This window comes from Neovison vison, chromosome 1, assembly GCF_020171115.1.
Source record: "Neovison vison isolate M4711 chromosome 1, ASM_NN_V1, whole genome shotgun sequence".
Lineage (NCBI taxonomy): Eukaryota > Metazoa > Chordata > Mammalia > Carnivora > Mustelidae > Neogale > Neogale vison.
The window spans coordinates 5,183,977-5,210,208 of record NC_058091.1 but is presented as its reverse complement, the minus strand read 5'-3'; the positions used below and the strand labels follow the sequence as shown (position 1 = coordinate 5,210,208).

At 47.2% G+C, this 26,232-nt stretch overlaps 1 long non-coding RNA gene across 2 annotated transcripts in view; it reads right to left on the bottom strand.

Annotated features, from left to right (window-relative positions):
- Positions 1–19,489, bottom strand: part of LOC122902708 — a 44,782-nt gene extending 25,293 nt beyond the window's left edge. For both annotated transcript variants that reach the window (XR_006383853.1, XR_006383851.1), the window contains exons 1-2: positions 18,478–19,489; positions 5,002–5,177 (exon numbers count right to left, since the gene is read on the bottom strand). This is a non-coding gene — a long non-coding RNA (uncharacterized LOC122902708). The remainder of the gene's footprint in view (positions 1–5,001; positions 5,178–18,477) is intronic.
- Between the last annotated feature and the right edge of the window lie 6,743 nt (positions 19,490–26,232).

The window sequence follows — 26,232 nt, the reverse complement described above, 5'->3', positions numbered from 1 at the left end:
CAGAGGATCATCCAGCCCCAAATGTCAGTCGTGCCCAGGCTGAGACTCGCTGGGCTGGGGGCACCAAGAGGGCGAGCACACGGGGGCAGGAGATCACACAGCGTGTCTGGGAAATTCCACTGACTCGGTATGGCCTCGTGCCTTTGCAGGAGAGGGAAAGGAGCCCGGACGGAGTCCAACTGTGAAGAACCTTGTCGGCCGTAACGGGCTGAGGTTTGCTCCTGTTTTTGCGCTCCTTATACTTCCCCTAAAGTAGCCCCCATATTACAGGACAACTAACTCAGTCTGCCATATCGGGAACCAACAGCCTGAGAGAGCCAAAGTTCCGTATGATCTTCAATTTTCCTTCCCTTCCTAATGAAAATTAAAACAAACAAACAAACAAACAAAAAACCCCGATAAGGCGTTTTTCCGCTACAAGTTGAAAGTCAGTGCTTTCGGTAGACCAGCACGTGTCTGTGTGTGTGTGTGTGTGTGTGTGTGTGATCCAGGATGAGATGCTTGAACGAGCCAGGCCGGGCCTGAAGAATTTTGAACGGGAAATGACAGAAGCTGACGTGGGAGTTTGGGTCCTGTGTCACGCTGGGCTGCGTGAGAGCGGGCCAGCTCCGCAGAACCGGGCAGAACCGGGCAGAACCGGCCTCCGGAGGACCGATTCTTGATCTGGTGCCACGGAGCTCGGGGTCACAGCTGATTTTGAACCGTCCACCAGCAGCACTGCCGTGGAAGAAAGGAGCCCACTTCCTTCACAGAAAGACCAGGGGCTTCTAAAGGCTCTGGATCGGCCACTCGTTAGCTGTGTGACCTGAAGAAAATCACTTCACCTCTCTGGTCTGGGGCGACAAGAGTTAGCTGGCCCAGAAGAGCTTGTAGGCTCCCAGCCTCACACTCCACACCGCCGGGCCTGGGGAAGGCTTTCTGCACGGTGCTCGCGCAGCGGTGGGTTCTGGAAGTCAGCAGCGTTTGGCTGGGCCCTGCACACCAACCACTGCACAGTTTTGGGGCTTGGGGAGGCCTGGTGGAAATTCAGCAGCAGTGAGTTTAATTTTCCACTTTCGTCATTTCATTCCTTCTGAGTCTTGAGAGTTCTTTGGCTGTCAAGAGTCCCTTATTGTTATACAAATCTCCCGAATCCCTCTCAGCTGACCTCACAGGCCTCAGAGAACCCTTGAGTGCAGATTAAGGAGAATGAACTTGGGAAGGCAGGACAGAGAGGCCTACGTGCGGCCCAAGAGCATGGATACTGTTAACGTTCCCTCAGAAATATTTACTCACCTGTTCATTTAGGTAACGCCCTTTCTCTCTGGGTCACAAAGCATTACACAAAACTAGCAATGGGTTGTTTCCACCTGCCCAAAGGGCCGTTGATGAACATACAGTGAACAAGGAGGGGGATGGGACTGAGTAGTGGTAGGCCTGCGTCGGTTCTTAACGCCTCCCATCCATGTCCTCATCGGTGAACTAAGCAGCTGAAGTAGATGGTCCCGCACCTCCTTCCGTTCTAAACTTGTACGATTAGGGGGGTTGAGTCGTGGCTCTGTGCTGGCTTCACGGTAGAAACTAGGGAATGGAATTCTGGTTAGCAGGCAAACTTCCAGTGAGGTGGCTGATGAGAGACTGAGGGCGGATCCGTGGGCCTCTCTGGCTGGACAGTGTGGCCACTGCTCGAGGAGTAATTGCTAAGGAAAAAGAATGGCTCCGAACTGAAAGTTGCCCCACTGAAGGGAGGAAACCAGAGGCCCATGGGTGGGAGAGGGCGGTGGGTCCCCAGAGGAGGAGCAAAGAGCCCACGCGGGAGAACGCGAGCCCGGTCGGTGCCCCTTGGACCTCGGGCAGAAAATCCTGGTATGGTTTGGGAAGACAGAATTTGGGGACTGCCCACTTGACTCACAAGAACTTGCAAACTTCTTCCTCTTTCATCCTCGTTTTACTGGACTTATGTAAGAATGACGTAGTCATATCGCAGGGTGATTTTCAAAGGCAGTCCACGTGACCTGCGTGTGCGGCTTTTGGGGCATTTGTATGCGGACAAGCTCCTTCAGCATCACCTGCTTCCCCCGCCCCTTCGTCCATGGATCTGTCCGTTGGTTTGCCCTACAGCCCCCAAACTCGCAGTAACCCTGAGGGTGATCCCGGATCATTCATCCCTCTCACGGACAAGAAGCTAGTAGACGCCTGCGTCGGGGGCGAGTGGGATCGGGAGGGAGACGGAGTAGGGGTGAGGCGGGCCCAGGTTGACGCAGAACCTGCCTCCAGGGCTGGGCTCCAGCTGCACTGATGGTCTGGAAGGATTCAGGAGGATTCAGGAGGTCAGAAATGTGTGACAGACTTTTTGTCATTTTGAGCATTCAAGACATGCATTTGTTGTATATGAACTATTCATAAATTGGCCCAATTGTGCATCTGTATTGATTGGGGCAGAGAAGAGTTTCCCGGCAATAAATGTCAGGGGCGTCATAAAACAGGTATTTTTGAGAATTGTCTTTGCTGAGATGCCAGAAGGCGTCTCACCTCCACTGTTCCTCCACCCACTCCTGAGAACGAAGCCCACAGAGACCCCATGGCACACCCCAGCTCACTCACTCCTGGGCCGGAGCTGGGCCTGCTCCCCAGGGTGGAGGTACCCAGGACGAGGCCCCTTCATGGAGCCAGGAGGCCCAGGGTTGAGTCTGGGTCCCGAGGCCGGTCCTTAGGTCCCCGGCCAGGAGACTCCCATCTGACGGGAGTCTGGTGCCCCTGCCTCCGGCACCCCGGGCAGCCCTGTCTGTGATGGAATTCTGGAAAACAGCAGCATTCAGTGAAGGCATCTGCTCTGGATTCCGAGTCAGTTCCAGAAGTGGATCATTGGTTCTTGCGTGAATTCTCTGAGCCACCCCAGTAACTGTGGAATATCTTTTTATCACTTAAGGTTGTTTGAATAAATAGAAGCTGAACTAACAGGTAAAATGTAATATACCCTTCTTGGGTTCCCCACTCCACCTGCTTATCAGGATTTACTAATTTACCTTCAGGTCCCATCAACTGGCAAATTGTTCTCCTCCTGCTGAAGCTGCCTGGGTCTTGCTCCCTGCGGATCGCCCCCCCTCCCCACCGGGCCAGTGTCAGGTGGCTTCGTCTCCGTGGCTCTGTGTCTGTCCCATAGCTCCTCAAGGGAGACACTGTCCCTCAAGCTTCAGAGTTAAGAGGGGACAAACAAAACCTGCCATTGGATTGGTCCAGACACCTTATATCTTATTATTTGTTTCTTATTATTTGTATCTTTTGTATCTTATTATTAGTCTTTGTATCTTATTATTTATCTTTGTATCTTATCTTTGTATCTTATTATTAGTATCTTATTACTTGGGCCAGACTCCACAGAGAACCCTGGGTGCCTCTCTCCCCTGAGCAGCCAGACTGACTGGCACAAAATCTAGTCGTAAATGGGCTGTTATGTAGCACGAGAAAGTTTACTTAGAAGAAAAACAACAAACATTCACCAGGAAGTGACAGGAAAGATGCAGGAATTCCATGAAGCGCGATGAACATTCCCTCTGCCATTACCATCGGCAGTGTTGACCAACGGCACCCCCAAAACACATGTGTGCCCCCCGAAAAATAGGTTCCCATCCCAACCCCAGGAAGCGGCGAATGTGACCTTATTTGGGAAAAGGGGCTTTGCAGATGTGGTTAAATTAAGGATCTTGCAATGAGATCATGGTTTCCCAGGGTGGGCCCTGCATCCCGCGACAGGTGTCCTCACAGGAGGAGGGACAGAAAGAAGAGGAGGAGGTCACACGGGGATGGGGGCAAGGCAGAGAAGAGGTGCTCGGTTAGAACCCCTGAGGGGGCATAGCCCTGTTGACACCACGACTTTGGACTTCTGCCCTCCAGAACAGTGAGAAACGAGATTTCCGTGGTCCTTTGTCCTGGCAGCCCCAGGAGCCTACGACGTCAGGACTGTGGCTCACCGGCGGCGCTCTGATCCCGGGAGCGGTTTCCGGCAGGTTTCTGCTCCGTTGTCACATCCAGTGCACAACCACCGTGTCCCCTACCTTCTCTACAGGAAGGGTAGGGGTGCAGAAGCCTCCTGCGTGCTGGGAGGCCGCGCATCCAGGTCCCCTCCCTCGGCGCATGTTCCAGAGTTGCCGATGACATCTAAGGTCTCCTCAGTCACTATGACTATTTCAGTGTTTCACTGGTACAGAGATCATGACCCACACGACTTCCAGCAAAAAGCAAGAGGAAGAAATTCTGCAGATGAATGGACCCCAAGGGCCAGAAGTGCAGTCAGGTCCGAGGGAGGGCCAAGAGCAGAGACTGGGTTTTTTTCCAGTTCTTTTCATTTCTCTCTCTGTACCACCTGCCTAACATCAATTCTGGCTCCCCGAGCTGCCTCCGCTGGGTCGAAGCAGCTGTAGGGAGTGGGTACCTCTAATTCCAATTCCAAGTTCTCGGGAGAGAGAGAAGTGAGCTGGGAGAGATCCGTGGCCAAGGCCAAGGGGGCAGAATCAGGCAAAGGAGCGCAGGCGGCCCGCTGTGCGGTGTGGAGGGGCTCTCAGAGAAAGGTCTGCCGTCTGTCGGACTAACAAAGTCGTGTCTCTGGCCCGAGCTGCAGCCCTGACAGTAAGGGCCACACGCCAGGGGTCCCTGTGTCCTCAGCCTCTGCACGCGCCCAAGGCTGAGCCTGTGCACACGCTCTTCGTCTCCTCTCACGGTGGCCCTTCCCCGCCCTTCTTTCCAGCTGTCCCCCACGGGGCCCTGCAGGACCTACTCTTGTCGAAACCCTCTGTGCTTCCAACTACCGCCCTCCACGGGACTGAGCCTCGTTTAGGAAGGGCCTAAAGGGCCTCCCTTGCGCGTTTGCTAAGGTGCCCTCCTTCCTACTGCATCTGCTGATGCAGATGTCCCGGCAGACACGGTACTGATGGGGACAACGCCAGACTGCTGAGCCCCCCGCTCCATCCCAGGGGTGGGGTTCCACCTCAGGATGATTACTAAGCACACACGCTGGAGACTCACCTTCGGGCCCTCCAGGTGCTCACCAAGGAGGTCAGGGCTCAGGTGCTGCCTTGGCTGAGCGGAGGTCACGGACACGGACGTGCTCGGATGGCGACCTTCCAGAAAACAGTGTCTGCTTCTGGGTACAGATGTATGTGTGTAGCTAAGGCTGCAGCACCAAAATTAATATCCAGTTTCTGAAGAAGCGAGAGAAGGAAAAACAGTAAATAGGGAAATGGAAAACAATGTGCCTCCGGCCATTCAGGTGGGACTTCTGCATCTCCCGCCTCGGCCGTGGTCCGCTCCACGGTCTGCTGGCCCTGCATAATGGAATTTGAAAGTGCCTCCCAAGCAAAGGGCAGAGCACCTGTTAGGTCTGAAAATGAATAATGATGAACCCCAGGCTTAGTCCTGGTTGGATAAGGATAAATAAAATTAAAATTGGGAAATTTGTTTTAAATGGGCTGTTAATTGCTGTTGAGCTTTAAATATTTGAGTTTATTAATTTCTCTCTCACCCTCTGAATTATATTTCAGCAACATTCCCCTGTTATTAGGCTATTAAATCAGACATATCAAAAAGGAAGCATTTATTTATATCTTCAGAGACATGTACATCTAATTAAGACCGTGTTACTGTGCATATTTTATATCAGGCAAATGCTGTCTGTGATCTCAGCCTCATCAGCTCTGAAGGGCCTTCATGAGTGTTGGGAAGATATGCCTGGAGCTGGAGGAGGAAGACATCCTGTAAGATTTCTTAAGAAACTTCACCTCGGAAGAAGTGGCTGTTCCGACAGTAGAGAGCCCCTTCTTAAAGAATCCAAGACGGCACCTCCAGAAAACGAGAGACGTGAAAACTGGCTGCACTGCCCAAATGTTCCTGTGTTAATAAAAAGAGTGAAACTGGCTAACATTTAGAGAATGCCTCCTGAATGCCACAAATCACAAATTCTTTTTTTTTTTTTTAAGATTTTATTTATTTGACAGAGATCACAAGTAGGCAGAGAGGCAGGTGGGGGCGGGGGAAGCAGGCTCCCCGCTGAGCAAAGATCCTGATGTAGGGCTGGATCCCAGGACCCCAAGATCATGACCTGAGCTGAAGGCAGAGGCTTAACCCACTGAGCCACCCAGGCGCCCCTGAATGCCACAAATTCTTAATGAATGTTCACTACCTCATGCAGTGCTCCCAACAGCGCAAGGAGGGAGAGAATATCTTTATCCCCATTTTACAGAGGAGCAAAACAGAGGCTTAAGAAGATTAACTGATTTGCCTGAGAGGAAGAGTAGGACTAAAATGAGGGCCTGCCTGAACTGGAGCCCAGGCTTTTTCCACTTGGACTCTTTTCAGAGTCGAGAAGAGTTCATTCATTCTAGAACTTTCTCAGCCAAGGTGATATCATCCCTCTCCCCAACAAGAAAATTGGTTCTTGGGGAGCAAAAGTCACATTATTTTTATGTTTAAAGCACTACATATAGTATGTAAATTGATAAACAGTATTTCTGTAATATTAAAACTTCTCAGGTGAAGACGTTTAGGAAGAAATGTCTGAAAGGTTATCTTAGGGAGAAGTCAACGAAAAAGGTTGAGAAATACTATTTTATAGCAACTGCTGGGAGGCCCCCCACCAGTTATGCCCGTCTTTGCGTGCGATGATCACACACTGCAGGCCTGTTGCTATTGCTTTCTCTTTGCAACTCAGATAAACTGGACGTGAACCAACTCTGTGACCCCCTGCGATGGCAGAGCCCAAGCACCAGGGTCCCACGCAAATTCCATTCTGCTGAGTTTCTTATCTGAACTTTCATCATAAACAATAAAGTCCCGTTTCCAAAGGACAATCAAGTTCTCCATGTGAAGTCATTCCAAATCCTGGAATGATTAATTCACACCCTGGGGGCCCAAGATTCCTGATTCTCGCCCCCCCCCCCAACATCATACAGGAAACTTCTGGACAAGGTGTAAGTTTGGGTCATATTGGAAAAACTCAAGATTGAATCATGGGTCTACACCTTCAAAGCACCTCTGTATTCTCACTGGTAAACCCAGATTCTTACTATACGGTGAGCATTTTATCCTGGACTCCTACTGTCCAATACGGAGACCATGAGTCACATGTGGCTACTTAAAATTAAAATCATTAAAATGAAATAAAATGTGGTCTAGTTCCTTAGCCACACTAGCCACAATGCAGTGCTCAGTAGCCACACAAGGTTACCAACTGGACAATATAGGTAAGGAATGTTTCTTTTCTTTAAAGATTTTATTTATTTTATATATAGGGAGAGCACAAGCAGGGGGAGTGGCAGGCAAAGGGAGAGGGAGAAACAGGCTGAGCAAGGAGCCCAATGGGGGCTCGATCCCAGGACCCCAGGATCATGATCTGGGCTGAAGGCAGCCACTTAATGGACTGAGCCACCCAGGTGCCTGATATGGAACCATTCTATCACCGCAGAAAATTCTACTGGAGACTGTAATACCAAGAAGACATGAAATTTGTTGGCAAGGGGTGGTTACTTTTAATTTAACAACTATTTAGTGACAAGCCTCCCTTTGTGTAGGCCCTCACCTGAGCACAAGAAAAGACCTATAATTGAACCAAAGTTCCTACATTCGAGAAAGTTCCTACGTTCGACCTATAATTGAACCAAATTCCTACATTGTGGTATTTTTACTGTTATTATTCATTTTTGTGATTTCCTAGTGATTGGGCAAGAGTGTGGTGTCTAAAAACATTAGTAAGGGGGCAGAGCACCACGACTTTGAATCGGAGCAGAGTGATGAGTAAATTTACTTTTATTCTCTCTGAGACTTACTTTCCTCATCTGTGAAATGGGTATGGTAATAATTTCACAGGCTTGTTTGGAAGATTAAAAAGGAAATGGACAAAGAGGGTGTAACACAGTGTCTAGCACAGTAGCTATTCAACAAACGGTTGTTCTCCTTGTTAAGATAAAAACCTGGTCTGGTTTGTTTGAATCTAGTTTGTTCATGTAATACGGTATTTCCTCTGTTGTATGGGGATTTATCGGTTTGTTATTAAGGATCTGTTTCAGGATATTTCTAGAGGCTACCCGGGAAAATAATGGAAGTCATGCTTAAGGTGCCACTGGAATCCATTCTTTAGTGCACATTTCATGATCCACTGGCCACATAACAATGACCGCGTCCTTGTTGGGCTCCGTTGCTGTTACGACAGAACATAACCTTGAAGAGGTTCTAGAAAAGATAGTTGAATTCACGTGCCATAAAGGTAAGGAAAGTAAAAGGCTGGGAAGTGATGTGCCCAAGGACACAGCTCTGCAGAGGCAAATGGACTAGAACTTGGGTCTCTAACCATCAGATCGCCTTCCATCTCTGTCTGGCAGCTGCTCCACCTCCCCAGAGAAAGTTACTACCAACACCTGACCATCCGGCAGACAACGAAGTGGGTGTTCACTCGTTAACACAGCATTTGAAGCCTGGAGTGCACTCAAGTTTTGCCGTGGCACCCGCAGCAGCCCTGGTGCTGCCGGCCCAGGAAGAAGTTTCCCTTCCCTCGTTTTAGGTGCTGCTTTGTGCATTTCGTCATCTCCCCCAACAAACCCAAGAAGTCTCTTTCTGAAACTACAAGCCTTGGAGGGGAGGCCCCTTCCCCTCCATGGGTTTAGGTGTTGAGTGCTAAGGATCATCTGTAAGATGAGCTCGACTTACTCCTTTCTTCTGGTCCCTGCATGGAGAAGAATCTTGTGCTTCCCCCATTTTAAGAGACACGTTCAAATGCAGATAGAAAAAATTAACGCTGAAGAGAAATTGCACATACAGATCCTTGGACACAAAGCAGGGGCTGTAACAACCCTCGGCCAGGACTGAACTTGCCGACCAGAGAGGGAGGAGTTTTACGAAAGTGATCGATTTCACTGGATGGGAGTCAGGTTGTGAATAAAGAAGGCTTATTATTATTATTTTTTTTTTAGAAACGACTTTTTCTTCCTTTCTTGCCCTCCAGCACCCAAAATATTTTTATACTCCCATTAGCAAGCCCAGAGAATGAAAATTACAGTGGACTCTGGATTATTCCTAGGCCACCTGGATGCTTCCGCCTCCTGCCCCCAAGGTGAGTCTCCATCCAATTACACAGTTCAGGCAACGAGGGAGGTGGGCTCCTCAGTTCCGTCTCTCCCTGACTTCCCCTCAGGCAGCGGCGAGAGGGTGGGGGAAAGGAACTGAGCAGAGAGAGGGCGCTTCTCTGAGGAACTTGTCCAGAAGGCGATGCATCAGCATTTCAAGGCCAAATGACACAGGAGGAGGAGCTCAGTCACCAAGCAGCTGGATTACTAATGCGTGTGAACTTGGGGTAGCTGTATGTGCTTGATTTTTCCGTAAAAAATGTTTCTAGAGAGGGGCGCCTGGGTGGCTCATTGGTTTAAGCCTCTGCCTTTGGCTCGGGTCATGATCTCAGGGTCCTGGGATGGAGCCCCATATTGGGCTCTCTGCTCAGCAGGGAGCCTGCTTCCCCCTCCCTCTCTGCCTGCCTCTCTGCCTACTTGTGATCTCTCTCTGTCTATCAAATAAATAAATAAAAATCTTTTAAAAAAATGTTTCTAGAGAATTAAACAACTGAGTGTCTGTGTGAGAGGCAGCAAGGTCGTTTTGCCTCCACGAGACGAGTGCGCAGTGACAGATCCATGGCATTGTAGAAGTGTAAGGATCAGATCAGACTGCGTGTGGGTTTTTTTAAGGAGTCTGGTGAGTCTTTATGATACGATCGATTCTGTAACAGAACACTTGGCCTTCGGTTGGATGCTGATTGAGATCATCGCGAAGTACCCGTATTTCCTTTGGAATCTTACGGCATTTGGGCGCGTACAAAAATGTCCCAACAGGAAGAGGAGGGAAGAGCAGGAAGTGTATGGATGCTTAGATAAGTACGGAAACTGTCACAAACAGCGTCCCGTCCTGTCCCCTCCGCCCCCACGGAGCAAGCGAGCAATCACGAGCCCTGTACGTGCGGCGTTGATACCTCGCAGCCTCAGCACCTTTCCCGGCCGGGGCTTTTCTCTGCGACAGGCCCGGCACTCGGGATGTTCTGGAAGGGCTACACAAAAATGGGGGCTGGTTTCAGTTTGGGTAAAGGGAACATGACTGAATCTGAAATCGCCTCTGTGAGTGTCCTGGCTATTTGGGGATTAGAGTAACGAAAGAATAGAATTTCTTGCCCATCTGTGAAGAGCTTTAAGTTAGAGTGAACTCGGAGGGTCCCTGAGAGTAGACGGCACGATCCAGCGGGGGAGCAGGCAGGCTCTCTTCGCCGGCCGTGTCTCTGGGGGCCTGGCGCCCTCCAAGGCCTGGCCAGCCTGCGAGCAGGAGCGCCTGACCTTTGACAGTGTGGTCTGTTGCGTTTCTTCCCTCTCTTCGCTCTTGGCTTGTTCTGCGGCTCAGCCCCACTCATTTTGGCTCCATAACTCAGCTCCCAGTTTTCCAATAGTTACTTTAATTTATGACATGGTTTGGACACACTCATTGGCCATGACCTTGGCCCTCAGCCCAGAATATTATTTTCAGCATCCATCCTCTTGCTCTCCCGCTGCAACCATGGGCAGGGGATGCTCCATCCCATCACGGCCCCGCCGCCCAGGCCCGAGGGACAAAGGCCAGGGCAAACCTCATGCAGTTTCCACCCCCAGCTCCCAATCAGGTAAGAGGTCCACATGGGGTGGGGCGGGAGCATGGAGTTGGCTAAATTTGCTGCCGTGTGTCCTACTTTTACAGCGACAAACAAATCCTTTTCTTCGGGCAGCACCGAAGGTCGTCACACTCACCTGTAAAGAAACTTGGCACTCACTCAGGTTTTACCTTTGGGGAGACAGAACAGCTACGGGTGGCGCCTGGAGAAGCAGCGCAATAAAGCTACGTCGTTGAGACGCGCCAACGGTTATGCTCCGAGCACATATTCACCCCAATACGGAAGTTCTCCTCAACAGGGAGGGAGAACAGGGTAAGATCTCCCAGAGCGCCGAGTTCAACCTGGGCCTGAAGGATAAGATGCGTAGACCCCGTGGATGGGCAGTAGGAAACGAGAGGCGCCCGTTGTAGGAAGACGGTACCCCCACGAGCCGCCCAGAGAAGCTAGATGTAGCGGCACCCTGACCTCACACAAGAGTGGGCTGGAAGTCCCCGCCACAGAGCCACGGATAACCGCATACGACGGGCACAGGCATCGCCCAACGGAACGAGTCCCGTAGCTGACATGAACCACCAAGGAGATGCGCAGGGATGGAAAAGCTCTGCAAACAGACCTAAAAGGTGTAGGGTGGACATTGAAACCAGTGCAGCTCCCAAGAGTTTCTCTTTGTGCTGTTCCTTTGCTGCTGTTCATTCAGGTGATACTCTAAATAAAACACGGTCAACTATGTGTACACGATGGATAATGTATCTCGTAATTTACATTTTTTCCAATTGAAAAAATTTCAGGAATAGCCCCAAGTAAATTGCGTGCATGATTTAACAGGAGAGGAATAAAATTTTAACTATGAAAAAACTCTGAAATGGTGCTGTTTCCTAACAAAATAGAACTAGAGAATGCTTCTGAAGCTCAGTTGAGTACTTTCCGGAGATTAGCCACTGGAATGGGTTAGCGGCCAGACGAAAGGCACAGCGCGAACTAGAATCCGTTAGTCTACCTCTTATTGGGTTAGCACTTTACACTTCTGAAGGCACTTCTGAATCGATTCTAATTCGCTCCTCATACCAACTGCAGAACACAGGAGGACACGGTTTTGTTTGTCACCCGACAGAAGGCTTCACCCATGAGCCTAACGTAGCCTTCTCCAGAGAGTGGCGGAAAGGCCCGCGCTCAGGCCAACCTTCCGACATTTGTGAGCACTTACTGCTTTTGACCTTTCCTCCTTTCTGGGAGTGCCACCTCTTTCCTCAGGGAAAACTGCTTCTCTTTCCTCCAACCACCTGGTTCAAACAGGGGTTCAGGACATGCTCCCAGCCAGGGCCTCTGAGCTAACCTGGGGCCGCCAGGGTCTTTTCAGGGACTTTTCTTTTTTTTTTTTTTTTTTAAATTTTATTTATTTATTTGAGAGAGAGAGACAGTGAGAGAGAGCATGAGCGAGGAGAAGGTCAGAGAGCGAAGCAGACTCCCCATGGAGCTGGGAGCCCGATGTGGGACTCGATCCCGGGACTCCAGGATCACGCCCTGAGCCGAAGGCAGTCGTCCGACCAACTGAGCCACCCAGGCGTCCCTTCAGGGACTTTTCAACTGCGATCAGGCTTGGGATGAGGAGGTGGGCAATTTAGTCAAGTTTTAATCTTTCTTCTTGGGGCAAAATTAAGAGATGTGTGGGGCGGGCTGGGGGACGGGAGTTGGTGGTGGCTGTGTGTCCTGGGCACGTGTAGGACGTTTAAGAAAAAGAAAAACAATATGCAGTGAGAGAAGAGAAAGTCTTCCTAGCATTCAAATTTCTGGTCCCAGTGGTTTTTGAGACTTTTGTTGCTTCTTTTCCATGGTTACTTGAAACTTTCAATAGACTTTTTTTTTTGCTTCAACTATTTCAAGTTGAGTTCATGTCCCTTAAAAAAAACAAAGGAGTCCTAACTAATACATCTCTCCTCAGTGGGACACTGCAATGTCACCTCTATCCTCCATGAACCTTTCATAATCTACTTTTGTATAAGAAGAAATAAGGCTCAGTACAGTTAAGTAAGTTGCTCCAAATCTTACGTTGGGTTATTGCCATAATTACGTCACTCACCAGTACATGTTATTAGGACCCTATACATGTCATCAATGAAGTTTCACATATACTGTCTGCTTTGATTTCAATGGCAAGTTCTTGAAACAGATTGGAAGAGCACTGTGGATCCCAACTTTAAAGGAGAAAGCTGACACTCCTGATGGTGGGTGATGTCCCTGCTCTCGATCAGTGAGTCATGGGACGGGGCTTGAATCCATGTCTTTTGACATAATGTCCAACTCTCCTTCTAGCCACCCCTCACCGTGTGTGTGAACATAACATACAACACGCACAGACATGCCGGCATGAAAAGGTTCATTTCAATTGAAAACTAAAATCAAATACAGCGAAATAACTGTCCTTCTTTGTATTATTTTTACAAATTGTTTTAAGATATTGCTGCCCATAATTATTTGTGCTAAAACATTGGTTTAGGATCCATCTCGCTCTTCGGTAGATCTAACTGGGATAAAATATTTTCTGTTATCTTGAGACTTGATAAAACATAAATAGCTTGTACTTTGTCTCTCTTGGTTTTGATACCTAATGAAATGTGAAAAAGCAAGATGACACATAAAAGAAAAGCAAAAGATAACTAATTTAGAGATTAACTTTGGAAAAGCTCCAAAATTAGATCATGTAATTAGTTCACAGTTTAGAAGCCTTTGGTGGAATTAGATTTATGCAAACAAATTCCATTCACATAGTTTAGGAAGACTGAATGATTTTATAGATGAATCAGGCTTAAAATTGAGGATTACATAAGACTTATTCCTTGTTCTCTCTTTTGTATCAACGGGTTATAACAATCAAGACAATCTGAGAGTGGGCGCTGAATTGTGCCCTGGAAGAACTGACGGCGGCACTCACATGGCAGAAATTGGCTAAGGCGAACCTCCATTATAGTGAGTCTTTCAAAGGCATAAACATTCCTTGAAGGCAAGTAGCCCAGGCTGGTGGGCGCCAGTCGTGATCTGCTCTGGTTCTCGCGTCTTTGCACCGTCCCGTACAGGGGGACGGGAGTAAGGGGCGAGGCTGGATCACCGGTTTTGAAGTTGCATTTCTGTTGGTTCAGGAAATCTGACACATGAAGCAGTCAAAGGCGAACTGCTGCCATTGGATGGGTCAGGGACAGAGACACAGAAGCCCAGGCCTCTGTGATAGCCACCAGCCACCTGAAGCATTTGTGACCGATCTTAGCTGCATGTGACCGTGTGCTCCAACACCCATCACAGTCCCGTGATCGTAACTTAACACATTCCTTAACGGGAATTCTTCCCCAGAGGATGAGGATTCAGATTTAAGACTCCTCCACGGAGATAACGACTAAGCACTATAAACAAAGCAGGCAACCGAGTAAGTAAACTCACCCATTACTAAAAAGTAAATGTTTTCCCTTTTCACTGAACTCACTGGGGGGCTGTCATTATGGGCAAAAATGTTTATTTCATTGTGCGAATACTTCTCGGACAGCTCTTCCCCGTTTACAAACCAGCTTTTTTGGGAACGAGTCAGTGCGTGTCTACACTGTCAGAGGAAAGGGTAGACAGGTCAGGGGAGTCTCGTGCTTGGCACTTGGCCAGTAAACTTTTTCATTCACTTTGGACTTAGGCTCAGCTGTGAACCATGTGTCTCAGTGCAGGGTAGTGACAGTTTTGGGCTGGAACAATGTCATGCTGTGGACGGCCAGCGTCTCCCCCGGCTTCCATGAAAACAGCTGGGGCTGGTCGGCCTGTTCCTGGCACGTTGAAGAACTCTGTGTCAACATTCTGAAACAAGCAGGATTTCTAAACTTTGCAATGAGCTGGGCGAAGGTTTCAAGGATCAAATATTTGACAATGTTTGAGAAACACAAATTATGAGATAAACCCTTGAGGGAAAATGACACTGAATGTAAAACTGGCATTTTTAACCATCTCATGTGCTCCTTGCTGTTTTAGTACAGATTCAGGTCAGTTCTGGTTTGAGAACGCTTTTCTGTTTGCAGGAAACCTCACGGTAATGAAGTTGCTCTAGGAAACGCAGAGGTTAGATGAGAGAGGAGGTCTACAAGTGGTTGAAGAGGTAAATGCTAAGTGTTGCCTATATTTGCTGTTGAAGTTGGTTAGATCTAAAGAGACAAGTGAGATGTTATACACCATTTTCGGAAATATACATATTTTTATTTGAAATAATTAAAAATTTCCAATTTTGTCTACATTTCTCAAAACATGACCATTTCACTGACCTCTGCATGTTTTATTTTAATGTCAGGACAGACACTGTCTTTTTTTTTTTTTAAGACTTTATTTATTTGACAAAGAGAGCGCAAGCACGCAGAGTGGCAGGCAGAGAGAGAGAGGGAGAAGTAGGCTCTCCACTGAGCAGCGAGCCCGATGCAGTGCTCCATCCCAGGACTCTGGGATCATGATCCAAGTCAAAGGCAGAAGCTTAACCAACTGAGCCACCCAGGAGGCGCAGGACAGACACGGTCTTAAGAGTACTGGCACATAACTTTTCCATACACTCTTGGAATCTGTGCATTTCTGTGACACTGGAGTAGTTTCCACAAAGTTCCCAGAGGGGACGCTCAATCAATGAGACACCAAGCAGTTTGTGGTCAGGGGACTAACTTTCTTCCTTAATAAATTTTGCTTCTTATTATATAATTATTTCATGCTTATTATAGAAATACAGCTAAGAAAAAAAAATAAAATGCAATTTCTTTCTTCTAAATCCTCATTAGAAATAATAACGTTGCTATATCTTTGCCCATCTATGATTTGTATAAAATAAATTGGCAGAAGTGATATTATAGCCTAAAGGCACACAAATCCCAAATTCTATGATATATGTTAACAAATTGTCTTGCACAAAGCTCCTATCAACTTATAGTATTACCATGAGTATATGAGAATATCAGTTTATTTGCTTTGTTTATGGTGGATTTTATCATTAAGACGTATTTTAGCAATTTAGTGGTAAAAAGGTAATTTCCATTTTTCCAAACTTCTACACTGTACATAGTTTTTCTTCAGCTTCCTCTACCCCGCAAGCTGTCACCTTTATGTGCTAGTCTCCCCCTCCCCCGAAGAGGTATCTTGGATTCCCAGGGAATGCCGTTCTAGCACGTTCTAGTACATTCTAGTAAGTTCCTCTACAGAAACACTGTTGCAAAGGCCTGAACTTTTCCTCCCTTAGTGTATTCTATGTTTTTTGTTTTGTTTTGTTTTTGAGAGGCAGGGAGGGGTAGAGGGAACGAGAGAATCCCAAGATCCTGAGATCATGACCTGAGCTGAAATCAAGAGTTGGACACTTAACCAAATGAGCCACCCAGTTGCCCCAATTCTGTGTTTTAAAATATGTTTGTTTGTTTGTTTGTTGTTCCTGCTGAGGTGAATCCAATACAATAATTTCAATCAGCTTAACAACAGATGGCATCCTCTCAGATTTATATAGGCTTATCACTAATCGCAATCTTGAGTGCACTGATGTATTTTTAGTAAAGGGAAATTTTCTTGGAGACCTTTCACTCCATGCAGATCACGGCCTGATGCTGTGGCCTTTAAATGGCCAGCCATGCTGTTTCCCACTGTATGTTGGGTGGGAGATGTCAGTTCAGCCTAGGCCTGGTGATGAGTCTGGGGTGGTGTCTTTATACTAGGTGCGCTCTGGGTGACAGGTGCCTTCTGCTGAGCTCCAGCGGCCTCAAGTATGGGATGTATGTTGGACTTACTCACTGAATACTCACACCGATTTTCCAAGTTTAATACAAAATTCCCTTCTGAAATACCTTCCAAACAACGCATTTTTTTTCCTGGTGGTCTTGGGGCGGTAGGGAGTTGGAACAATTCTGTGAAGGTTTCAGTAAATTTTTCCTTAAAACCTGGATGCAGTTTTCTTTCAACTGAGACATAGCCAAGTGCCTATTCGTCTAGACAAGTAAGTAGTAGATGACTAAGGAATAGTGCTGAGTTAATGCCATTCCCTGTCAGGGGCTCAGATGAAAGACCGTTAACATTTTCCGTGCAATCGTGTTGTCTTCGTTTTTATCGATGACGTTGATTTAAAGATGCTCTGGTTTAAGCTAAGAATATGTAATGTTTAGATTATATAACCGTTACATAAATAAAGTACGGTCAATTATTACCTGGACTTCAAATAACTATTAATCAAGTAACCAGCTTTTTTGGGGGGGGAGGAGGGAATAGGAGACTATGCTCTGTATTTTACCCCACAGTGAAAGAAAGAAATACTAGCTCTCAACAACTAACTTTCAGTTTGTCCCCAAAATGTGTAGAGAGGCCTTGCGTACTTAAAAGGGAAGTTGGAGATTTAGTTTCGGCTTTACCTCCTTCAGCCACAGCAGCCTTGTGGGCTGTGTGGGGTCAGGGGTAGGATATTTTAATCTTTTTTGTACCTATCAAGATAGTTGATGTGAGCCAGGCTAAATATTTCTTGAATCAAGCAAAGATTCTAAAAAATAACAAACACAATCTTAGCCTTTTTGTATATTATGACTTACAAATGAAAATAAATACCAGTTGAGGAAATATATATAAATATATATATACACACACACACACATATATGAGGATATATATACATATATATGTATATGTATGTGTGTGTGTATATATATATATAATATATATATTTATTTTTTTAGAGAAGAAAATATACCCTTTAAAATCTCATATCCTGATGCACAAGTATTACAGATAGTCACAAAGCCGCAGAGCCCCGGATGAGCAGGGCCCTGACTATTCTCTTCTGCGTTCATAGGAGAACAGGACGGAAAGGGGAGGCCAGGAGGATGATTAAAGGGCTGGAAAGATGACTTTCTAGCAGTGCGATATTAAGGCCATTAATATGTCTGCATTTCAGCTCCAGTGTGTTAATATATTATTTTACCTATTAAAATATCATAAAGATTACCCATAATTAAAGATGATTTAGAGCCTAAGTCATAACTAGATCTAACTTCATGCAAACACATTTAGAGTGAATTCACTTTAAAGTGGAATTTAGCTAGCCTAATGAAAACAGTATCTACAGGACACTGAAAAGCCGGAGAAAAGAAAGACACTATATATGGTCAGTACAATAAAAACCCTGACAACCCTTTTATGGATTCGTACCCAAAGAGTCTGTCTTGAAGGAACATGTGTAAAGCACTGCTTTAAAGAAAATGTTGGCTAGTTCTTTGTTTTCTAATAAATGATATATTTCCAATACTGAACCTCTGTCCTTTATTTTTCATCATCACAGGGAACAGCCCGGCAGCCAGTTCTCCTTTTTTTCGGGCAATCAGCATGTTTTACTTCACATTTGTACCGACTTGAAACAACAGTTACATTTGCAACTCCAGAAAGCTAAGATGAAACTTTGTTCTTGCTTTTGTGTTGAGCCCTACAATTTATTTCTCTCCTGGCAACAGATTTTAAATCTCTCTTCCTCCCCCTCTCTTTTCTTCCTTTTCATGGGAACTGTTTGGTGAGTGCCGACAAAGCGCTGTGTGTGTGTGTGTGTGTGTGTGTGTGTGTGTTTTCCCCTTTGCCCGGTTTCTGTGTCGGTGTGCACAGGCACGCATTCATTAACGTAACTCCTCAACATCCAACAAGAGCACATCATAAACCCGGGAGAAAAAGCCTCATAAATATTTAGATGTTCCCTCTACCTTCCAAACTGGAGTGAAAAGCTTATTTAGTGAAGTGTTGGTCTTGGTTAATCTGCATGTGAATCAAGATTGGGGACAAAAGGATGAAAAGGTGATGGAAACTCGAATACAAACCCTATGGTCTCCAGGGGGTCATTCATCTTGTTCTTGTCAATACCATCCCGGGGCTTGGCTTTTTTCTGCGCATGAGCAAACAGAGCCGGTTTCCAAAGGCAGCTGGCAAAGGATGTGTGTGCTTTGTTCTATCTTGTAGTTTTTTTAAGGAATGAAATTGCTTTACACTTTATATTTCACTGACTTCTTCATCCTTCTGAGTTGCTGCTAGCCATGGAGTGATGCATCTGTATTTAGGGATGTATACAAACACACAAGACAGGCAGTATGAACAGGATTTTTTTTTTTTTTAATTGTGACAAAATATACAGAAGGCTTACCATTTTAATCATGTTAAAGTGTATAATTCAGCGGCATTTACTACATCAGTGTTGTGTGGCCGTCACCACCATTTCCAGAAACTTTTCATCATCCCAAACATGAGTTCTGTACACATTCAACAGTAACTGACCTGCCCCTCCCCCAGGGTACACAAGAGTTTTTTAAAAACTCCATACCTAAAACTGTCTGTGGAGTGGGAACTCCTGGCTCTTGATTTTGGAGGTGCTGTGGTGCTGGGCAACGGGGAGTGAAGGAAAATGAAGAAGGTAAGGCAAGGAAAGTCTTTTCTCTAAGTGTGCTTTGACTGAGCTAATGGACTCGAAGCCTGGAAACGAATATGGGGAAAGGAACTTGGAGGTCAAGTAGCCAGTCTGCCTGCCTCACCAGAATGAAAGAAAAAGACAGTGAAAAGTTGGGCAACTTTTGAAAATTCCCCATTATTATAAAAAAATCGGTTAAGAATTTTAAAGTAAAACTCAAAGATAAAAGCCTATTAATACTTGATGTTGTTTGAGACAAAGCAAGAGAATTAGGTATTTTACAGAGCTATTTCTGGGGGGTATACTGTACTTGACCAAAGACTTGATGTGAAAGCTAGGAGGATGACCTTATAACTAACGGTTGAAATTAATTTATATTATTATTTCCCATTTTACGTGTCTCTGAGGTTGTAACCAGGTTGCTTTATTTTTTTTTTTTTTAAAGATTTTTATTTATTTATTTGACAGACAGAGATCACAAGTAGGCAGAGAGGCAGGCAGAGGACAGAGAGAGGGGGAAGCAGGCTCCCCGCTGAGCAGAGAGCCCTATGCGGGACTCCATCCCAGGACCCTGGGATCATGACCTGAGCTGAAGGCAGAGGCTTTAACCCACTGAGCCACCCAGGTGCCCCTACCATGTTGCTTTAAATGAAAAACACTGAAGAAGCACTATTGGTCAAATTCCTTCACAAGGCAGCGTATTAAGGAGGAAATTTGCAACTCCAACCTCTAAGTGCCCCGCTTACCTTAAGAAATCTTAAAAAAAAAAATTTTTTTTTTCAATGCAATTTTAAAAAGTGGGGGCTGTCCTACTGAGTTTGTTTTAATGGGATGCTTTTTCCTAGCATCTATAGCCAGGTTCCCTCACTAAGAATGAGTATTACCAGTTGAGACCACATGTGAGTGACTAATACTCTTCTCTCAGTGGAAGTCATGCCTGCCATTATCACTGATTATTTAAGGAATTTTATTATTTTATACAGTGTGAAGATAGGAGCTTTCAGGAGCAGGTGTTGGGGGAGGGCAGAGTATGTGTGTGGAGCCAGAGGCCCGGGGGAGCTGGGGGAAGAGGCAAAGCTGGTACATTGGGAACTTGAAGTTCCAAATAATGGGAAAATGAGTTCTGATTAGCTTAACCAAAAAGAAGGTTCACTGACCAAGGTAAATGGGAAATATGAATCGATATTACCGCGGGAGCTCAAATGATGCCATAAGGAAATGTTCTTCCAGGCTGGCTCTCTTGTGCTCAGTAGCTGCCTCTTTGGCAAACTCCTTCCGTGCGGTGACTGCCACCATGGCTACTGCATCCTTAAAATATTTTCTTCCACCGCAGCCAGCAGTCCCACCAAGAAAAGGGTGGTCCCTGTTTTCCCGAAGTTTCCATGGGCGTGTAGCCACAACTGACTTGCTGCGGGGGGTCGGGCGGCTTTCTGGGAAGGACTTGGAGTCCTGCGTGCACTGCCTGCTGATGGTGGCAGAGGGGTCAGGGCACAAAAAAATCACACGAGATTTCCCGTGAAACAAGAATGGTTCTTTAAGGAAAGCAGGAGGAGTAAGGGGAAAGCTCTGGCAGATAGTTGTCTGGCCGGGCAGGCAACCGCGGCGCTGACCGTTCACGGCAAAATTGGTCTTTTGAGTTCGGGGTATATGAGTTGGATCAGTGAGGGTTAGTGAGGCTACTGGCCAAACACTTATTAGTTTAAATACAATAAAAGCACATTTCTTATTTGGGTAACAGAACTATACCGGTAAAGAGGTCTACAGAATGGCCTTTCTCTGGGCAGTCACTTGGGGACTCTTATCTTCTGGACCCAAGCCCCCATTCCAGCAGGCCCCACTAGGACAGACTGCTAGAGGACATGGGGAGGCTTCTATGGGCCAGGCTGGGAAGGGGCACCTAGCCCCTTGACCCCTACTGTATTGACTACAACTCAGTCACATGGCCACACCTAAGTTTAAGGGAGGTGGGAAATGTGGATTAGTGGGGTGCCCAGAAAGAAGAGGAAATCATTTTGGTGAATTGCTGTGAATTTTTGCCTCATTGGTTACCATGATTCTGCAAACGGGCTGGAAACCGGAGGCATGTAGTGGGCGAGAGGAACAGTTACTGTGTTCTCACCAAAGACTTCAACTCCTATAATCCTCTCATCAGCCTGGGGGCTGGGACAACCAACCTCCTCATCAGAAGTGAAGAAACAGAGGCCCAGAGAGAGTATGTAACTTGCCTAAGGTTGCAAAACTGGAAATTGTTGGAGCCAGGATTTGACACAGTATGATAAGGCTGAGCACACAGGGCTGTAGGGGAGACTAGGTGAGTTGATGTTTGTGAAGACCCAGGTCATGCCAAGCATGTGCGAAACAGTCAGTGGAAGTTGGACCATTAATCTGGTCCTCGGGCTAAGCACAGCCTCTCAGAGGGAAGCTCATCTGGAGGCCAGCCTTGAGACTCAGGGATGATGGGTGTCCGTGGAGGAACGTTCCAAAAGGCTCTTTCCTTTCCTTTCTTTCCTACTGAGGATACGGGACTACCAGATCTGGATCTATCCGGAGCCCATCCGGAGGCTCCTATCCTGAGCCTGGATCTGTTCATTAAATAAGAGCCATTACTGAGCTGGTCAAGTTCACGTTAGGGCCAGACCAGCCATCACCACTGCCTGGACACACTACCCTCCCCAGGCGGGAACACATGGACAAGCTTCTCCCATTCTTGTCCTCAGCTGGAGCTGGTCGCTCCAGGCTCAATACTCCTGAAAGACATCAAGCACATTAACAGGCAGCTGATTGCTTGTAATTTGGGTCTTACTTGCTCCCTTTGTCACCCAGCAAATTTCTCGAAGGCACAATTACTTTGTGTCCTCACTTCACGCATGACACACAGGAAGCCATCTCAGTGTATGCCAATAGCCAATATGTACCGAGCAGTCCCTAGATCCCAAGCGTCTGTCTGGCCTTGACAGTCGTTGCCCCATTTCATCCTCACAGTAACACTACACAGTGGGTTTTATTAGAGCCCCATTTTCCAGCAAGGTACACGGAGAATTGCTGAGATCCAGGTAACTGCCCCACATCACAGCAGGAGATTTTCTTCCTTGTATCACCTCACTGGGCTTTCTTTCTTTCTTTCTTTAGTAATATTTATTTATTTGAGAGGGAGAAAGAGAGAGTGAGAGAAAGGAGGGACATCATGAGTGGGGGGAGGGGCAGAGGCACAAGCAGACTCCCCGCAGAGCAGGGAGCCCAAAGCCTGACAGAGCTGGATCCCAGCACCCCGAGATCGTGACCTGGGCCCAAGGCAGCCACTGCTTAACCGACTGAGCCACCCAGGCGCCCTGGGGACCACTTTAATCCCGTGACAGAGAGACCGACGTCCTGTTCCATGCCAGAGGCACAGGGACATCCAGAAGGAGCACTGACTCAACTGCAAGAACAGGGGTAGATGGCTCGAGGGGGAGTCTGGGCTGTGGGCAGAGGGGCAGTGAGGGTAGATCCCCAAGACCTCAACCAGGACGGGCTCCATTAGAGACCATCGTGGCAAACTGAATGTCAGAACAAGTAGCCTCAAGCCCAAGAGAGCAGCCTGAGAGGGCAAGAGGGGCTCTTCTGTCATCGGGTCAGAGATCCGGGCCTGGATCCCTCCAGAGCTAGGGCAGCACACCCAGTAACAGAGAAGGGTGCCGCCAGGGGACCTCTAACTACAGAAAAGATTAATAAGAATGTTCAGAAACATTCCACAGGGTTGACCTGGGTCTCCACTGAAATGTAAATGAGGTCAGGCTTCGGGAACCCCTGCTGGATTTTTCCAAGATTCTTTATCAACCTTGTAATTTTTCTCGCTGTTTGTAATTTTTAAAACTCTGACCTCTCTATAACTAAAGCTCCTTTGTCCTTTTTTAAATTTGTGTTTGTTTTGGAGGCAGCAGGGATGAGGAGAGGTTGAGGAAGCTGTGTCTTTCCTGCAGGGGCCTGCGGGAGGGGCTGGCCTCAATTCCAGGGGCTGGCCAGGAAGGAGACCAGGTGGAGTTAAAGGGCTGGGGTGGCGGCCGGGGGCTGGCCAGGGATGCAGGGGACACAGAGGGCTGGTCAGGAACTGGCCAGGGACGCAGGGGGATGGAGGACGTTGATCCACTTCTTTAGTCACTTCTAGAACTTCACTCTCAGACCCAAGAAGGATCTGTGTCACACAGAATTTTGCGTCCATGTCAGGAGGAAGCCAGTGCACATACTTACCTTTTTATTACAACTGCAGTTTCAATTAAATTAGGAGGGGAGCCTGGGTGGCTCTGTTGGTTAAGTGTCTGCCTTTGGCTCAGGTCACGATCCCAGGATCCTGGGATCGGGCCCCATCTCTAGGCCCTCTGCTCAGCGTAGAGTCGGCTTCTCCTTTTCCCTCTGCCTGCCGCTCGGCCTGCTGTGCTCTCTCACTCTCTCTGTGTCAAATAAATTAATAAAATCTTAAAATAAATTAGGAAGGAAAGACTATAGGCTTTGCAAATCTCCTTTGTCAGAATTTGGGGATGAGAAGCACCTTACAGCAAAAATCACTGGAGGCCTACCACTGCAGAGGGGGAACCGCAGCTCCTGAGCTATCTGCTTGGACCGGCCTGGCCACGGAAACTCCTGGTTGCTGAGCAGATAGGGTGTTGGTGGAACAAACTGTGAGGTTTAATTAGCATATGAAGCTTTTCTCCCCAGATCTGGGGCTTCCTTTTGATTCCTAACAGGGGAAAATAGCTAGTGATGGCAGCATGTTTTAGTTTTGTGAAGTCGACCACTAATTCAATTCAATTCCAATGAAAAACAAACAGCGGGTCCGAGAACTCTTCTGTTTTTTCTTCTCTGAAAGACTTCTTAATATTTTCCTATGGTTAACATTATACAGAAACCAGGACCTTTTCGTCAACAATGCAGATCTTGCAAACAATTTCAAACACAGCCTAGGACCTTAACGGCCTGTTGAACCACCCGGAGCCAACGTGAAGTTTAGGATCCATAGAAAGACTAAAGCCGTGGAAACCCCACGGGGTTGACAGACACATGAGCTAAAACCTGAGCTAGCAGACAAGGAACGGTATTTTTGTGTGTAGAACTTGAAAAATAAACCTGCCTGGTGAGAGTGTTTTCCTTGAGTTCTTTTCTTCCCCATGCAATTCCCTTTTATTTCCTTTACTACACTGACACCGTTCCTGGATGCTGTGCACAGTTGAGTCTACTGAATACAGGGCCAGGGGAAGGGTAAATGGCACTGATAAATCTTTGGTTAAGTATTTTTATTATTTATTTATTCATTCAGTCACTTATTTATTCATTTATGTGTTTTTTTTTTTTAAAGATTTTACTTATTCGTTTGACAGATCACAAGTAGGCAAAGAAAGAGGGGGAAGCAGGATCCCCGCTGAGCAGAGAGCCCGATGTGGGACTCGATCCCAGGACCCTGAGATCATCACCTGAGCCGAAGGCAGAGGCTTAACCTACTGAGCCACCGAGGTGCCCCAATTTATTTGTTATTTTTAAGTAGGCTCCATTGCCCGGCGTGGAGCCCAATGCGGGGCTTGAACTCACAGCCCTAAGATTAAGACCTGAGCTGAGATCAGGAGTCTGAAGCCTAACTGACCGAGCCACCCAAGTGCCTCAGTCTTATGTCAAATATTTTTAAAAAGCTATAATGAGATGCCAGTTATGGTTCCCATCCAGGAAGTTCCCTGACAGACATTAAGAACAAGGTTACAGTGCGCGCACATTGTGCTGCTGGTATGCATACGTTGTGTTATAAATAAAAAATTCTATCACATCACACCAGCAAGTTCCAAGTTTAAAGTAACTCATAGCAACACAGAGACTGTGTGGAGAGGCTGCTGGGCTGGTAGGAAATACCCTCCAACCACAGAAAATGGGGAAAAGCAGAGGCAGGGAGACGAGCAACTGAGCTTGAGACTGCACGGGGGAGGGGAAGCCCCAAGAGGGAGGCCCAAGCCCCACGCTCAGGTCTGTGTCATTTACAAAGTGAGCTGACAGCTTAGTCATGGGACCAGGATTTTGCCTTGGGAAAATCTGGTGTAAAAATCAGTGCTTTGGGATTTTTTGCTGTGGTCTGTATAGCATTACCCTTACTTAGTGCACAGTTGTATATAAAGGTTACAGTAAGTGAGCTCTGTAAAAACAGATATGGAGAGAAAAATTCTTATCGAGCCCTTGTCAGGGATTCAGTTATCATTCAGGCTCAATCACGCCCCTCAGGTATGGAGTGATGACACTCTGCCCTTTTGGTAACATATGAGACAAGCGTGGATTTTGTTCAGCATCAGTGTTGTAATGAAGTGAGCGATTCACTCAAGAGGGACCCCCAATTCCAGAAGTGTTTATTTAAACGACTCCTTCTTCTTTTCAGCTACCTTGATTTAGTTGTGGGTCCCCCGGCTTTCATCTTGATTCTCTGAAAGCTGCTTTTGATAACCTGAAAACCACGGAGAGAAAGTCCTGGGTCTCTGGGTCAGCTTTGCAGAGGTTGCCTGCCGGCCGGGCGGGTGACAGATCCAGAGGCGATGGAAATCAGCGTCAGAGAGCTCATCTGGCCCGAGCTGAGGCTTCTGGGGTTCACTTGGAGAGATCAAGGTCACTTCAGGGAAGGCCCTGGGAAGCCAGAGCTGTCACCGGCTCTTGAGTTGCTTCATACGCGACCTGATGAAACTGACTTGCAGAAGCCACTTGCGAGTGTGGATACATTTGTCTCCTCCCACCCCGCTCTCAGACCTTAAGTTCCTCAAAACATGAGCAATTTTTTCCCATGGCGTCTGATTTAAAAAGGGGGGGGTGCTCGTTGCTTTGTTTACCGAATGTCTGCTAGGAGACACCCTACTTGTTCACTTGCCTGTGTTGTTGGCTGTGGCCACCCGTGCACGGACTGGAGAAGGCCCTCGAACTGGCCTAAGGCAGCCAAACAGGTGCTTGGGCATCACATTTTTAAACCTGGGGTTAGTCGGCAACTGTCAGTGTTAGAACACAGCGATGGGATCCCAGGGTCCTGTGAGCTCCTGCGAGTCTGGGCAGTGCCTGTCCACCCTGTCCCGGACCTTCCAGGCCCCCGCTACCTGTCTGCTCCGTTGTCAACAGGGCAGGAAAGGGAGGGACGCAGCCTCCTTTTCCTCATTGGCCCCACTGCATCCGAGCTCTTTCTACT